A 15,090-nucleotide genomic window follows, 5' to 3' on the forward strand; every position below is an offset into this window, starting at 1 on the left:
GGTTAGCCTGTTGCTAATTGTTTTAAATGCCATCTCAAGTTTGTATGTAACTCAGGATACCTTTGATATTTTTAAAGGACAACAGGCAATTTATGTTGTTTTCACCATTGTTTTCTTAGTACTGTTAGTATTCTTAAAAGTGCATTTTGCCTCTAGTGAATTTCTCTACAACATCATAGCAGCAGTATCATTGTGATAAGTGATGTGTAGAAGTTATGAAATAATTTGCAGAAACAGCAACTTTTCTTGGATTTTGTTTGGCTGGTTGATTTTGTGATTTGTTTTTCTTCCCTTCATTTACTCTCCTTTAAACAAAACTCTCTCATTTAATAGAGTTTCTGATTGTAGTGCTTTCAGAAAAGCCTCTCTTGGTGTGTGTGCACACAGATGAACTGGCTGACAAGCACAGCTCTAACCTATACAGCCAGATGAGCTGTTTGTCCTGGTTCCCTGTGTGAGGTTAGGTCTGCCACTACTGGAAGTATGAGGATGGGTGGGAACAGGAAAGCTGATCCATGAATTAGAAAAAAAGAAAGGAGGGGGGAGGGAGGGGGGAAAGGGGAAGGAATGAGAATGAACAGCAAATGAGGGTGTGGAGGTATGACTGATCCTTTAAGCATGACTTAGAAATAGTTAGACAGCCAGAGAATTCCAAAGGAATCCAGGGTTACCAAAGGCCTGTACAGAAGAGGGAGCCCTTTTCAAAATAACCAAGGGGAAACTAAAAGGTATTGTTATAGAGTTCAGCTGTAATAAGTTCAACAACTCATTTTCTTCTTGCATTTAGAATGTAATAGTTAATTATTACAAATATGAACATTGCAAAAGTAACAGTCTCTGTTTTGTAAGTAATGAATCTCTCCATTAGGGAAGTAATAACTTCCTATTAATACATTTGTTCCAAGCATATGATCTACTGGGTCCTAAAATAAGTTCTAAGCTTCCTAATATGAACCAAGTAGATATTTCCACTATTTTCAAAGCTTAAGAACAAAAGCTGAAGTAAATTTGGGGTCAGTTATTCAATTTTATGCTGTGAATTAGAGGGTCTCGTCTCCAAGATCAGCTTTACAGGGTTACCAAGTGACTGATACAATACTGGATTCCTTCCTGTCATAATGCCATAAACATTCTGCTGGAACTTAGGTCAGTGCTTAAAATAACCTTGCTAATTGCAAGTCTCCAAGTGCCGGCTGAAATTTCAGTGAGCTGCCACACAGCAGATCTGGATGTTGAGAAATCACTACTGTAGTTCAGAACGTGCAGGGGAAGAGCAGACAGGCCTAAACTTGATCTGCACAATAACACAGGTAGAGGCAGCAGACAATTCTCTACATTTACTGTAAAACAAAAGCTGTTGACTCTGTGCTGAAGATGGATTGGGTTACAGATCATCTATGGCTTACTTGTCTGTCTTTCAAACAGACATATATTTTTTGAATTGCTGGTTGCATGTAACTCCTTTAGCTGAGGAAAGAAAATGGGACAGTCCTTTTTTTTTTGCAAAGCTGATAAATGAGAACTCTCCTTCAGTATAAGTGAGGTAAGACACCGTTAAGCTAAAATATTTTACAATATGTTAAAAAAAGTGTAAAGCAATAAATTTAAAGTTTGTTTTTTTTTTTTTAAATAAATCAGTTGGTTTTCAAGTTCTTTAGAAGTATTGCATGGCCTAAATGTGTTTGGCTGGAAACAGTACATTGTGTTTCCTGGGCACTGTGAATCTAACTTGCAAAATTGATTTTTTTTCTCTGTAGTTGTAGCTTTCTGTATTCTTCAGTCTCTTTCACTCACTGTTCTACACACTGTAAAGCTTCTGCAATCACAATCTTAGGCTTGAACAATTAAAGCCTTTCACTTCTGAAGGTAAAAAATGTTTGTAATGTGTAAAGTTCTTGGTCTCCTGTTTCCATGTGGAGATTTTAGCTTTTTACTGATGTTGAGGCGAAACCTAATGCTCTGTCTTCTCTAGTCTCTTAGACATTACTCAGCGAACTTTTTATAGGTCACAGTATAATTAGAAATAGACACTTCAAAATTCTAATTGCATTACTTTGGCTGCAATTTTGACCTATATTGTAGAAAGAAGTGTTTAGTAAAGGTTAGGAAACCATCAGACTGAAAATAAAGTAATAGGAAACAAGGAACTTCATCATTATATGCAAATTTTATTAATCCTATTAGAACCTTAATAAATTCTGTAGTTTTTCATAAGGAGCCCAAATGTCCTAAAAAATCTGTTGCTTGTCACAGTTGCACTACTTTAGCTGACCATTTAAAAAGAATTCTGAGCATTGTATGCTTTCCAAATGCCCTTTGTTTTAGTTTTGTTCTCAGCTCACAAAATTCTGTGTGTGCCATATCCTGAGGAATATGCTCAGACTGCTCAAAAGCATTTGTTCTCTCTGCAAAATTATTCGTTCTTTTGAAATTGTGTCTACAGGAAAAGTTCAAGAATTTTTTGGTTAGCCAAGGCTGTTTTCTTTCAAGATTTGCATTGGCTTAAGATGATAAAGGTTTTTGACTTCTCTGAAGCAAAAGTTGGCACTAGATAGAGAATTGTTGACATGTAGAGTCTACAAGGTGCCAGACAAATGGGAAATCAGCCCATAGATTATGGCAGCAGTTGCATCTGTTATTTGGATAGGAATTTTTCGTTGACTTTTAAAAGGTTTTATTTTTGCTCTTCAGCTGCCCATGCATCAGTGGCCAATTGCTCTTGTTTAGACTTTGCTGGCTAAACAAGTTAGTACTTTTCATCTCTGTAATTGCAGTTGCCATGTTCTTCTCCAAAGTTCTATTTGTGAAAGTTTCATTTAAAGCTCAGAAAGGAGTGGAAAATTCTGCTACAGCTTTATGTGCTTAAGACTAGGCTAAGTGTAGTAGGTGTCTATTATTGCTCCATTTCATATCCTTTTCTGATTGCTGCTTCATCTGTTGAGATGTGTCAGTAAAGTAGGGGTCTGAATTTATTCTATTCCATATAAGTAAAACGAGAGAGGTGTTTTTGTTCTTCTGTGGGCATGTCTGTATTACCATTTTATTTTGGATTGGGAATGTGATTTTGAAGTGGATCTGCTGTTTATCCCTGTTCAGCACTCTTGGGTTCATGCTGGAGCAGTCCCTCTGTGTGCAAACTGCTTTCTATTGCTCACAGTCCTTGCCATGTAGAGGTTTCTTTTTAAAATTTGCTTACTCAATTCCCTTGTCTCTGCTTATGTTTCATTTATTGTCGCATCTGTGGTGATATTTTCTTTCGCCTTTCTTCTGACTTGATAACTTTTTGTGCAGACAGATTTTGCATTTAATGTTGATGTGATTGCCTTGAATGAGATACATGGTTGGTATGGTAATTGCCTCTTCCATATCTATTGTCTCTACTGAAAAGTGAAGGAACTTTCTCAGGAATGAATACTTCTCCTGGTTTACTTAGTTTTTGCAGTATGCTTACGTCTCAGACAGAAAATCAGAAGCTGTAGAGTCAAGTTCAATTCTGATTATTACCTGAATTTCATTTAAGTCTGGAAAACGATTTTCATAAATTATAAACAACTTCAGCTGAGATTTATTAATTATTTTGATGATCCTGATTCCATCTGACATTGTAAAAGACATAATGAAATACAAACAGTAATGGTAAATTTTAGAAATTCTTCTTACTTTGAAATTCAAAGGATGGTAGGAATAATGTTTCAGTAAAGGGTCATTACAATGAGCAATTGTAATGTTCTGCCATCCTTCATGCTTCAGTCTTGGAGTGTGATACACATCTATTAAGAACTATGGCCTCCCTTGACCCCTTATTAAAGGAGCTAAACAGCTGGTTTGTGTTTTAGTACCTCTTCTTGCTGGAAGTTAATTTATAGTAATGGCTGAGAGGAATCACAATGTTCTACATAACATATTAACATTTGATTAATGTAGGACATTTTTGATTAATGTTGGGCAGGATATTGAATTATAGTCAGTGGTAGAATTTTAAGAAAATGGATGTAGAGGGGATATATAAATATATTAGGTTTGACAGACTTGCTGTTATCAATACTATTTCAAGAATTTCTCAGCTGACCAAGCTTCCCATTGGCTCAGAGTTACTCAGTGTCTCACAAATTCTTGATGAAGTGGTGAAAATGTGTCTGTGAAAAGGCCTCAATATTTAGGAGCTGTAAGAGAAATAAAAAAGATTGTTTCAAAATACCAATGCTCCTTTCATTTTACTCAAACTTGTCAAGATTGGCTGATCTGACTGTGGCTTGCCGAGAAAAGGAAAATATTTTTTGTTTTTCTTTTTCCTTATGGATTTCATGTTTTGGTAGAAGATGACCTGCACAGAAATATATTTTATTTTTGAAATGTGTTGAAAATACAAAATGTTCTTTTCAGGATTGTTGCACAGTAAAACTGTAAAGGTTGCTGTACAGTGAAACCTGCCAGAATTAGACAGTCCCTCAGTGTCCATGGGTGTTTTCTATGACCTGTGCAGGAGGGGGGCAGCTGGGCAGGGTGAGCAGGCTCTGGCAGGGCTGTTGGCTGGAGCAGTACCGAGCAGGGGTTACTGTATTTCCAGGCTCACATCCAGCCCAGCACGGCCCCTTCAGCTCAGAGCAAACCTTGTGACCCAGCTAGGGCTCTGCAGAGCCACCCATTTGTTACAAGAAGAATATGGAAATATGAACACTTGCAATTTGTGTGCTACTTACCTTTTCTATTCCCTGTCTATACTCCAGAATACCACAATTCAGGGGTCCAGTGCTATTTATTGTGCATCTTATTATCAGAGGAAGATAAAAATTAGCCTTTGTCTAAATTTAGGATTCAGTTCAGGGCTAAATTGATGATGACTATTTTTGCAGGAAATACAAATTTTTACACATGGCTTAAAGGCACAAACATACATTGGAAGCTTGAAGCCACTAAGGTTCATTAACTTCTGCACAGACTAGTTTGACTATTGAATTTCAAAGGGTTGCTTTACAAGCCCAGGCATGGAAACAACCATTCTCTTTTTCATTGAGCCTGCACAGTGGCAAGAGTTACACTCATCACTGAAAGCTACAGTCCAGACAAAGATAACTTATAAATTATCTCTTTAGCTTGAAAATAAAATGGCCTGTTCAGGGTTAAAACTGTTTACTGTCAACATAAGAAACAGTTGATCTCACAGGCCATGCTGTCTTGCTTTCCTAAAGATGGAAATGACACTGACTGTGAAGTGCTTTATAAATCAAGGATCCTATTCCAGTTAGCAACCTGTAATAACTATGTTTTCCTATATATATATACATATGTATACATAAAAATGAATAAATATTTAGATAAACACTGCTCATTTCCTCCTCCTTTCAAAGCACTCCAGTCCTGCTGTGTAGAGCACAAGTACTTTCTGAAGTAGCAACATCTTAACAGCTGTTTAGTGTATTAGTGCTTTACACCAGAAAATTCTTGTAAAGCCAAAAATCAGCACCATCAGCATTATCCTAACAGGGCACAAGCTGTCTTCTCAGAACTGTCACACTAGAATATGCCTTGTAGGAATTTTTTGTTGGAATGTGCTCTACAGTGTTGTAACGTGTTTCTAAATTACAAGTACAGTGTATTTGAATAGTTCTAACTAAAATACTATGTCTAATTTAAATATTTAGACCTAATTCTAGTATTAAAATGCTAATGTCTATCATGCTTGTATTTATAAGCAGCCAGAACAAGCAATTATTATTGTCCGAGAATTTTAGTTTCCTTAGGGACTATATTTTTGTGAAGAAGTGCTTTATGTTGTAGATATAGCAATTGTACTAGCTTATCTTAGGAGTATTTCTGACCCATTTTCTGCAAATATGATGCAAAACCTGAGTTATTGATCCTTTGCTACTTATACAGCACTCTTTCCTACATCTAAATCAAAAATTCAAGGATACTATGGACATATTTATTTTTACAAGATGCTATACACAAAATTTTAAATATACATCTGTATGAACATTATAGCCATGTAGGATGACAGTGAGATTTGGAAATAACCAGAGAGCATGAAATACTAGTTAATATTTGTTAGCTGTTTTTGTATGTAAAGTCTCATGTAAGCATATGGTTTGAATGGTTCAGATAGCTTTGAATGTCATGCCAGTCCCATAAGTACAGAATTCCAGTTTAATCTCCATTATATTCCTTCTAAAAAAGCCTACAAAAACCCCTACCATAGTTTTCCTTTTGTGAGTGTAAACTTGGGGTGGGGGGGATGGGGGGTGTAGTTTTGTCTTTATTGCATTTCAGGTCAAAACCAGGAACATTTTCTGTGACATATATGACACATATCGGAAACTAATGAGGAACAATTTTTAATATATCATCTAATCAGGAATCATAAAAATCATAATCATCAGGAACTGTAGTTACAAGACAAGGTAAATGGCTTCAAATTGGAAGAGAATGGGTTTAGGATAGCTATTAGGAAGAGATATTATTGGGGAGGTTTTGGGGCTCTGGCACAGGTTGCCCAGAGAAGCTGTGGCTGCCCCATCCCAGACAGTGCTCAAGGCCAGGTTGGATGGGGCTCTGAGCAACCTGGGATAGTGGGAGGTGTCCCTGCCCATGGCAGCAGGGTTGGAATGAGATGATCTTTATGGTCCCTTTCAACACAAACCATTCTCTGATTCTGTGATGAGACACTTGATTAGTCTGCCCAAAGAGTTCTTTCCATAATTAAATGAATAAACTTCATGCACAATTACAGAATTGAAATTAGAATACAAGTCTTGTACATTTTAGATGTCTTTAAGACATATAAATATTTTTTCCTAAAATTAATTTCTTTATTTCTTCATTCACTTAAGATGTTAAGTATGTAAAATAGCTTTCGTCCAGTCTTTCAAATAGTTTTTCCTCAATATAGCAAATTTAGGGGTTTGTTTGGTTTGGTTTTTTTTTTTTGGTAGTGTGTGTTTGTGTGTCTCTGGTTTTTTTTAATGTGTTATGTGGGTATTTATTATTTATTTGATTTTTTTTTCTAGCACAGGTTTATACATTCTAATCCTGACTCTTACAATACAGTAAGTGATATCCAGAATGGAAGAATCCTCCTGGTATGCTGGGTAGGTGGTAGCTGTTTGAGTACAGGAAGAGCCTCCAGATGCTCTAAGTGCTTTGTAATTGTTACTAACTCACTGGGAGATCTACAACAGCTTTCCAACTGACTTCAATATTTGTCATTCAGGAGAGAGGGCAGGAAGGTCACAAACATCAAGCAGCATGCAAAATAGACTCTAAGGCTTCTTTTCCATGTTTCTAAACCAAGCAAAAAAAAATTCCCAGTAATTCCCATAAGACTGCATTAATTAAATACTATATTTTGGTCTTTTCCAATCAAAATGATTCTATGATTCAATGAACAACATAAAGTGAACCACAGTGCCAATAAAGTGAAGTCTGGTAATAAAGACCAAGAGAGATTCTGTCCCTTTTGCTGTCCTAAATAATGACTGATGGAAAATAACTTCAAAGACATGTCACAGAAGCTCTTGGAGGCTTAGCTGCAGTGATATAAACAGCCACTTATCTTGAAAACTTCCTATCATGCTATCAATTTTCATTATAGGAGACCTGGCACAGATGGTAGTTCTTCACTTCTGACTCTTCATGTCTTATTTGAGATGAGAGTAGAGTCTCACCATCCTTTATTAAATTCTGTTGTAGTCACTAAGCGTCAGTCAAAGAGAGTGAATGGGGTTAGTGTTCTTTGGCTTAAGCAAGTCAAAATATTTTGATTAAAATTTTTCTGTTGTGTTCTGCATGCCTCTGCAGAAGGCCTGAGTTTTTCTCATGTGTGAACTTGAAGTTCTTTTCATTCAGTAGTTCAGTGCTGTGCAAAATACTTTGTGCTATTTGTGTAAGGATACATTTTGTTTGTAATTTAAAACTTCATTATTTCAAGAACAAGACTTTTTCCCAAGATTTTTTCTCTTTTACCTAAAGTCTTCTCTTGAGAGCAGCTGTTCTCAAAGACCCTAATAAATCTATTGAATTTAATAATAACCTGAGTCTTTCTAAAGAAATCTATAAACTGAAAAAATAAGATAGGTGCACCTATTTGGATTGTCTGACCAGAAAATAGAGCTCAGACAATAAAGATCCTATGGCCCTGCAGAAAGCTTAAACATTTATTGAAATTTTCTCAGTCTATTCCAAGAGTAATTCCAAATCTTCAAACTGAAAATTATGAGAGAACAAGAGTGGAACACATTCAAAGCTGAACTGTCAGGGTGAATAGTTTGCTAGCATAGATGTTTGAAGCTCACTGTTTTCAAAAGGATAACCAATTTTGCTGGGAAATTATTGAACAATTCACGCAATAGCATTGAATTCTGCTAGCTACTTCATATTGTAGATAGAATTATAGAAGTTATGATCAAATAATAGGAGTGGTCTTCTTTCTGATTCTTCATATAGCTGACATGATTTTTTTATAGCATTAAGTTTTTGTCTGTATTGCCTGGAATGGTAGTTGGGGTTTCCTCACAGCCAGTGAAGCGCTCTCTACACTTTGAGGTCAAAATCTGCCTTGTCCTGGCCAGGCTACCAGGAACTGGTTGGCTTAGCCACTGCAGAATTTAAATGTTCACTCTGAGGAAAATGTACTTCCATTTGAATCCTCAATTTTTATTTCCATGTGTTAATAATTTAAAATAGTTAGAAATGCTTTTAAATTGCACTTAGTATATATGGTATACAGAAAGCAAGAAAGTGCTGAGCAAAGAGCATATAAGAGTCAAAGGTAGCTATCAAGAGAGTTGGAAAATATATCCTACATTCTTCTATTATGGTAGAAAAAGAGTTATGTGAAGAGGATTACAAGGTATTTGAAGGATGTTTTAATAAATCTCTCTTCCATTTAATAACTATGAATAGATATTCCATTTAGAGATATGAATATATAACACATGATGAGTATGCTTAGTATAAAGCTAACTCATATTTTTTTTCTTATTTCTTTGTGATCTTAAATAATCAGTGTAATATATATATAATTGCCATAATCCAATAAACAGCCATTTGAAGAAGGCTTTATTTTTTCCAACTTGTCTCTACTACTGCTTGGTTTACTAGGTTTTCATAAGAGTTTGGTATTTTTGCTTCTTTGTGAGAAGCAGCTGGAAACAAAACCTACTATTCTATTGCATAGTTCAGCACTATTTATCTTCTTGTGTGAAGAACTGTTCTAGAGTACCTCTGCAATGATGCCTTCCAGAATGTAGTACAAAGCAAGACTTCAATTGTCACAAATAGGACATTTGATATCAAGTTGTAATTATTTTAAAAAAGTCAAAGTTAGGCCTCCTTGATAAAAATCAGTTTGCTTTATCACAACTAAGATAAATGAACATTTGTACAGTTATGCCTAGAAGGAATGCTGTACAGTGATAACTTTAATAGGAAAATTCTCCAAACACTGTGGGCACATTGCACAGTAGAACCAGTGGAAATTCAGGAATGTGAAAACCATATTTAGTTGCAGAGGTTGCATCACTTCCCACAACTTTTTTTGCTACATTCACCTTGGATTTGCAGTTTTTTTCACAAATGTAATTCACGTGTCAATGTTACTGTGGTCAGGAATATCTCAGAAGTGGCTAGCCCAGACCTGTGTGCACAATTCTCTTTCCATACAGTTCTGATGTGCCTCATTTTATTGCCATAACTTTTCCTGTGACTCTTCAGTTCTACCACATGCCTTAAGAGTGATTTAGTGCCTCAGCTATTTGAAGATTCCTGGGTGATCCAAATTCTTCCTTGTAATTAAGAATCTGGCCTGTGGTGAACGCTGTGTTCAGAAAGTCTTTTTCTATTAAATTACTGATTAAATTTAGTAGGGGATATAAGCATTTGATGGCAGCCTCTCTTCCCTGCAGCCATTCTCTCCTGTAGAAAAAGTACTGCCTGGCCTAGGTTTGTAAGACACTGCAGCTGGTCCTGACAAGTGATCTGGAATAACTTCCAGCAGCAACTGCCCTGTTTCTGGACAAAAGGATTCTTTTGCATGTTCCCAGTATGTTTGATCCTTTGCCTCCAGTAATGGTCCATATGGCAAAACAAATGCAAATTGCTGGAATCCCAGGACAGGAGTTTCACCATTAACATTTCAGGCATTTTTCCTCGGCCTGAAGTGCTTGGCATGTGATACTGTATCTTACTTCTCCATTCTTCTTGCTCATTTTCCTTGCAGAAAAATAGTCAACCAATATACTTATGCAACAAATAAACTAATAAAACACGTAATCAACTAATAAATTATCACAGAGAAACTCTGTGTTTGTTACAATTGCATAGAAACCATTGCTATTTTAGCAGTTCTGTCAAAGAACTGATGATTTGACATCTTTTCCACATTATTTCTAAGTACAGGGATATAAGAATGTAACTCGCCAATTCCTGAGATAAAAAATCACAGTTGAAACATGCCTATTTAGAGTTCACCAAAGCAAATATTTATTTTCAAAACTTTTTTGAGAATTTTTCAACAGCAATATTTGTATATTGGAAAATGGATCATCTTAGATCCACTTACTGGAATTTTGCAATGATTTAAGTGTTCCTCACTTAAAATAAGGAGAGTGAATTTATCAAAATAAAAGCCAAGCTGGAAAAGAGAATAATGTGCAGAAAATGATGGTGGGCCAGGAAAAGAAAGTATCAGTAGTATGTGTGGTATCTTGAGGGAAGAGGAGAGAGGCTTTGGGGACCAAGGTATTTCCAAGCTGTCAGTGTCAGCAAGGGTCGGTGATCTCAGAGCCCTCCTGGTAGCTGCTTTCCTTTGCATTCTTCACCCAGTATTTTGCATTCATTTCCCTTAGTCACTGAATGCCACAGCCATCCAAGGTGCACTGTAGTACTGTGGCTTTTTGACAGGCTTGGCAGTTGATTTTGCTTGGTCAGTTGATTTTGCTTAGTCAAAGTCTGGATTTTTCATGTATGGTTATTTTGTTTGACTTAATTGTTTACTTAAAAATAGCTGAAAAAAATTATGTGTGGCATTTGCTTTTAAGGTTTTACCAGTAATAGAAGAGAACAGTTTTATCTTTATTGTAACACAATGTACAGCAGGTAGGGATGAGAAAAATGAGAAACCTTCTTTGTGAAGTCAGAGTGCATTTTAAAGGAAAAATACCATTCTAAAAGATGTTCAGAAATAAAAATCTCTCTTTTCTTATATATGCATAACCATAAAAGGGCAGTGCAGAGAGTTAATTTATAATTTTCAAGTCCAATTAAAGTAGCAAATCTAAAAATCCTGTGGCATATATTCAATTTTTTTTTTCTGAAGAGAAGAATTTGTACATTTTGATTGGAATATTTGTCTTCTGAAGAATTAAAAAGCACTTAAAAGAAAGACCAAATAGATAGATGTTTTCTTAAATCATAGATTATATTTACATGTACAGCAGTTTTGAGATGCAGTAGCAATCTGTTTTTCCTGCTGAGGTTTTCCTGCAAGATGAAAGAAAAAAATCTCCAGTATAGCTTCTCTGTCACTGATACAAACTCTAAAGCAACATATTCCAACCTTTCATCTTTCAGTAGTTTCATGTACATCTTATTACAAATTCTTAGGGACCAGAGAGAAAATACTTCTAAAGTCAACATCAAGGTGGTTTTCATTGACTCTTGACTCTTGTTTATGCTATTTTTCTTCATTGACTGCAGTGTTTGTGATTCAGGCTATTTTAGTTGACATGGAGGGCTATGAGCAGGCAGAAGGATTCAGCAGCTGCAAATTACAGGATCAGCTGTCTGGAAGACTGAGTGAAGTGAGCAGTTGGCAGCCAAATGGGGTACAACCCCTGTAGCCTGAGAAATTCCACAGTCAGTGCTACAGGAAAGCCCATGAGAGGATGATAAAATCTTTACCTTAATATCCCTATGAAACAGTGTAAAAATGAAAGAGACTAGTTAACATGGGAGATTAATGATTATAAAAATTGTTTAGGCAATGGTGCTTTCTAAAAATCAAATTATATTATCTAAAAATTAAATTATATTATATTATTATGATATGAAACAATATACTATTAAAATGGGGAAGATTTTGTCCATATATGTATAGGCTTTATATTATTACTGTTGACATGGAACTATGCTTATTTGCAAAGAGATGCCAATAGATTATTACTTAAAAGTGCATGATTTATTTTATCTATCTGCCACTTCTGGTAAGAGCAATTGGCACTCACGGCAGCCTTTAGGCACTATCTCGTGACACTGCTGTTCTTTATTTATAAATACAAAGTGTAGAAAGGCACAAAACAGTGTTCTGCTGGTTTTGCACGATCTAATGCTGTCACCTACAAGGAGTTAGGAAGAATGAGGAGAATGAAACCATGTTGCACCAGTTCTTGATACTGAGCCTCAATAAAATCATGAACTTACATAACTTTTACATGACTTTTTTTTGTACACTATTTGAACTATGTGAATCATTACAGAAAATTATTAAAATCAAAGCTGTGCTATTTGTAATATTTAATTTTACTGAATTATATGTAAATCTAGACATCAGGTACAGTAAAAGTAAAAAGTGTAACTAGAAAATGTCAACTGGATTTGACATGGTATTGTTTCCTCTCAATATGCTTGAGAGGAAAAAACCAATTTGTGCCAGTCAAGTGTAGAGAAAAGATGCAAGTAAATGGGATGCAGATTTATTAAAGCTGTTCTGCCGAACACTAATCAGAATTAACTTACATGGCAAAAGTTAGCATTTCTTTGTAATTATTTTCTCCTGAAGGCTAGCATTAACTTTTACACAGTTATTCTGTCATTGGCACGGCCTTCACCTTCTCACCATCATATGACAGTTAAAATTGAGGATAGGGGGTATCAGTAGGGCCCAAAATTCATTTTTTACAAGCTTTATGTAAGCCACCCTACTGTCTATAACCTAAATCCTTTAAGAGCTGGTGCTTTGTCCTTTACTGACATGGTAGTCTCCTATGATAAGATCAGAGAATGTCATTTTGGATGTGACCAAGTTCAGACTTAGGTTCTCTCCACGTTACTGAATCTGTAAGGAGCTGTTAATTATCTTGTTAGTACATAAAGCACTTGGCTGTTGCCATGTGCCACAATAATCTGTAAATAAGTAGACTTTGCGTTTTGAGGAAAAACGAGCAACTTCTAGCAAGCCATGCAAAAATTAACAGCGTATGTTGAATATCTGCTTCTTTCAAACCCCAAGTGGTGCTGGGATTTGCATTTCAGTACAAAGTTGATTTGTTGTGGAAAGTTTGTCTACTCAGAAATTTGAGATGCTTTTGTAGCTAGCATAATGGGACATCAAGAGAAAACTTGTCTGAAGTGCGGGTCTGAATTCTTGATTTAGAGTATTACCTAGATGAATTAGCCAGTATTTTCAGTACATTATCAAACATTTGTCAGAAGACACTTGTTCATTGTTAGTTCTTCTTATGACTTTCTGCTTTCAACCACTTTGAAAATTCATATGGTAGTTGAATTCAGCATGTAACTGTATGTGTGAAGCTTGAAAATATGAAAAACTTGTTTTGGAGTCTGGCACATCGTTAAGCTCACTCAAATAGTATAAATGGAGGTCTATTAAGTACTTTTCTGTAGACTGTGTCTAATTTACAAAATTACAGTTACTGGACACAATCTATTTTTTAATCACTGAAATGAAAATTAAACTTCTTTATGGCCAAGAGGAAAAAACCCGTTAACAATCTTGAAGAAGTAAATGCAAATTGAGTTAAACTAATTAATTAGAAATATTCTTTAAAACATTTGAAACAACATACAATTACAGCTGTGTTTTTCAATTGAGTATCAGTTGTAGTTGGCTAAATGGAAAATATGATCTTTTTCCAAAGCTCAGAGAGTTTTAGCTCTGTCTGCATGTTTGTAGCATTAGATGAGCACACTAATCTGGTAACTAGAGTGTCCATTTGCTCACCTGGAAGTGTGTGGATATTGGAAGCCCTGAGCACTTGCAGCACTGCATGTTGGCAGGTGAGGCTGTGTGCGTGGTACGGCAAACAGAGATGATGCTGGTTACAGCAGGGGACTGAAGGGACAGAGGAAGAGATACTGCCTTTCTCTCAATGCATCTACAGTGATCTGCTCATTGAAACCCCAAAGTTTTGGGCTCATCTGGCATTTCTGAGAACTGCTCCTGCAGAGGACTTGATGTAACTGTCAGTGTTTTATTAAAATGAGTCCCTACCAATGGCACCTGATAACAGCTAATATTGTACTATCTGTTGTACAAAATTATTTAATATTATCCAGAGATTTGATTTTGGCTTAATTTGTTACATACATGCAATTATATATTAAATACTTTGTCTTTACTTTCATACTGAAGATGCCAAATTTCAACTTAAAGAAAGTACTGTACTTTATTATTAATTTAGAAATAATCAAGTTTACTGATTTCCTGTTATGCTACTGCTGTCCAAAACCCCTAATCATCAGAGACATAAGATTTCATTGTAATTGTCTGATAGAATTGTTTCAATAATAAATTTGAAATGCAAAATTATGATTATTTTCACTTTTGTTTATATATCTATAAAGAAGATTTCAGAAGGTTTGAAATAAATAAATTTTTTTTTTAGTAAGTAGGTCTTGGATTTAAATATGTCATTAACTCACCTTAAGTCACTACCAGAGACATTGGAAAAAATCTTCTAGGGTCCAGTGCCAATTTTTTTTCAGTATTTTAGTCACATTTCCTAGCTTGTATATAACATGCTTTTTACACATAGTTTTCAAACAGAAGTGTTACAGAGTGTTGTTTGCCCAATAGCATATGCCTAAATGTTCTTTAGCATTTTGATTTGTCCTTTCACAAAGATAATGAAGAGTAGATTGAAATTATTTTACTCTGTATGCAGCACAACCTTAATAATCTGTAACATTTATTTTAAATTTGGAGGACACCATCCCATTAAAAGTTTAGCTTTATAACCTGGTAACCCATATTTTCTTTCTCCTTCCTCAACATAGCTGTTTCCAGTTTCTCTGTTTTCCCTCTTTCTCCTTCTCCACCCATCTTCTGTTCAGTTTTGTGCCCAGAGCAGGACT

The 15,090-nt window shown here is 35.5% G+C and overlaps 1 protein-coding gene across 4 annotated transcripts in view; it reads left to right on the top strand.

Moving 5' to 3' along the window:
- The window catches only part of AKAP6 (A-kinase anchoring protein 6), a 257,459-nt gene that overhangs the window by 62,557 nt on the left and 179,812 nt on the right, over positions 1 to 15,090 (top strand). The gene's annotated exons all lie outside the window — the stretch shown is intronic.

This window comes from Agelaius phoeniceus, chromosome 6 (genome assembly GCF_051311805.1).
Source record: "Agelaius phoeniceus isolate bAgePho1 chromosome 6, bAgePho1.hap1, whole genome shotgun sequence".
Classification (NCBI taxonomy): domain Eukaryota; kingdom Metazoa; phylum Chordata; class Aves; order Passeriformes; family Icteridae; genus Agelaius; species Agelaius phoeniceus.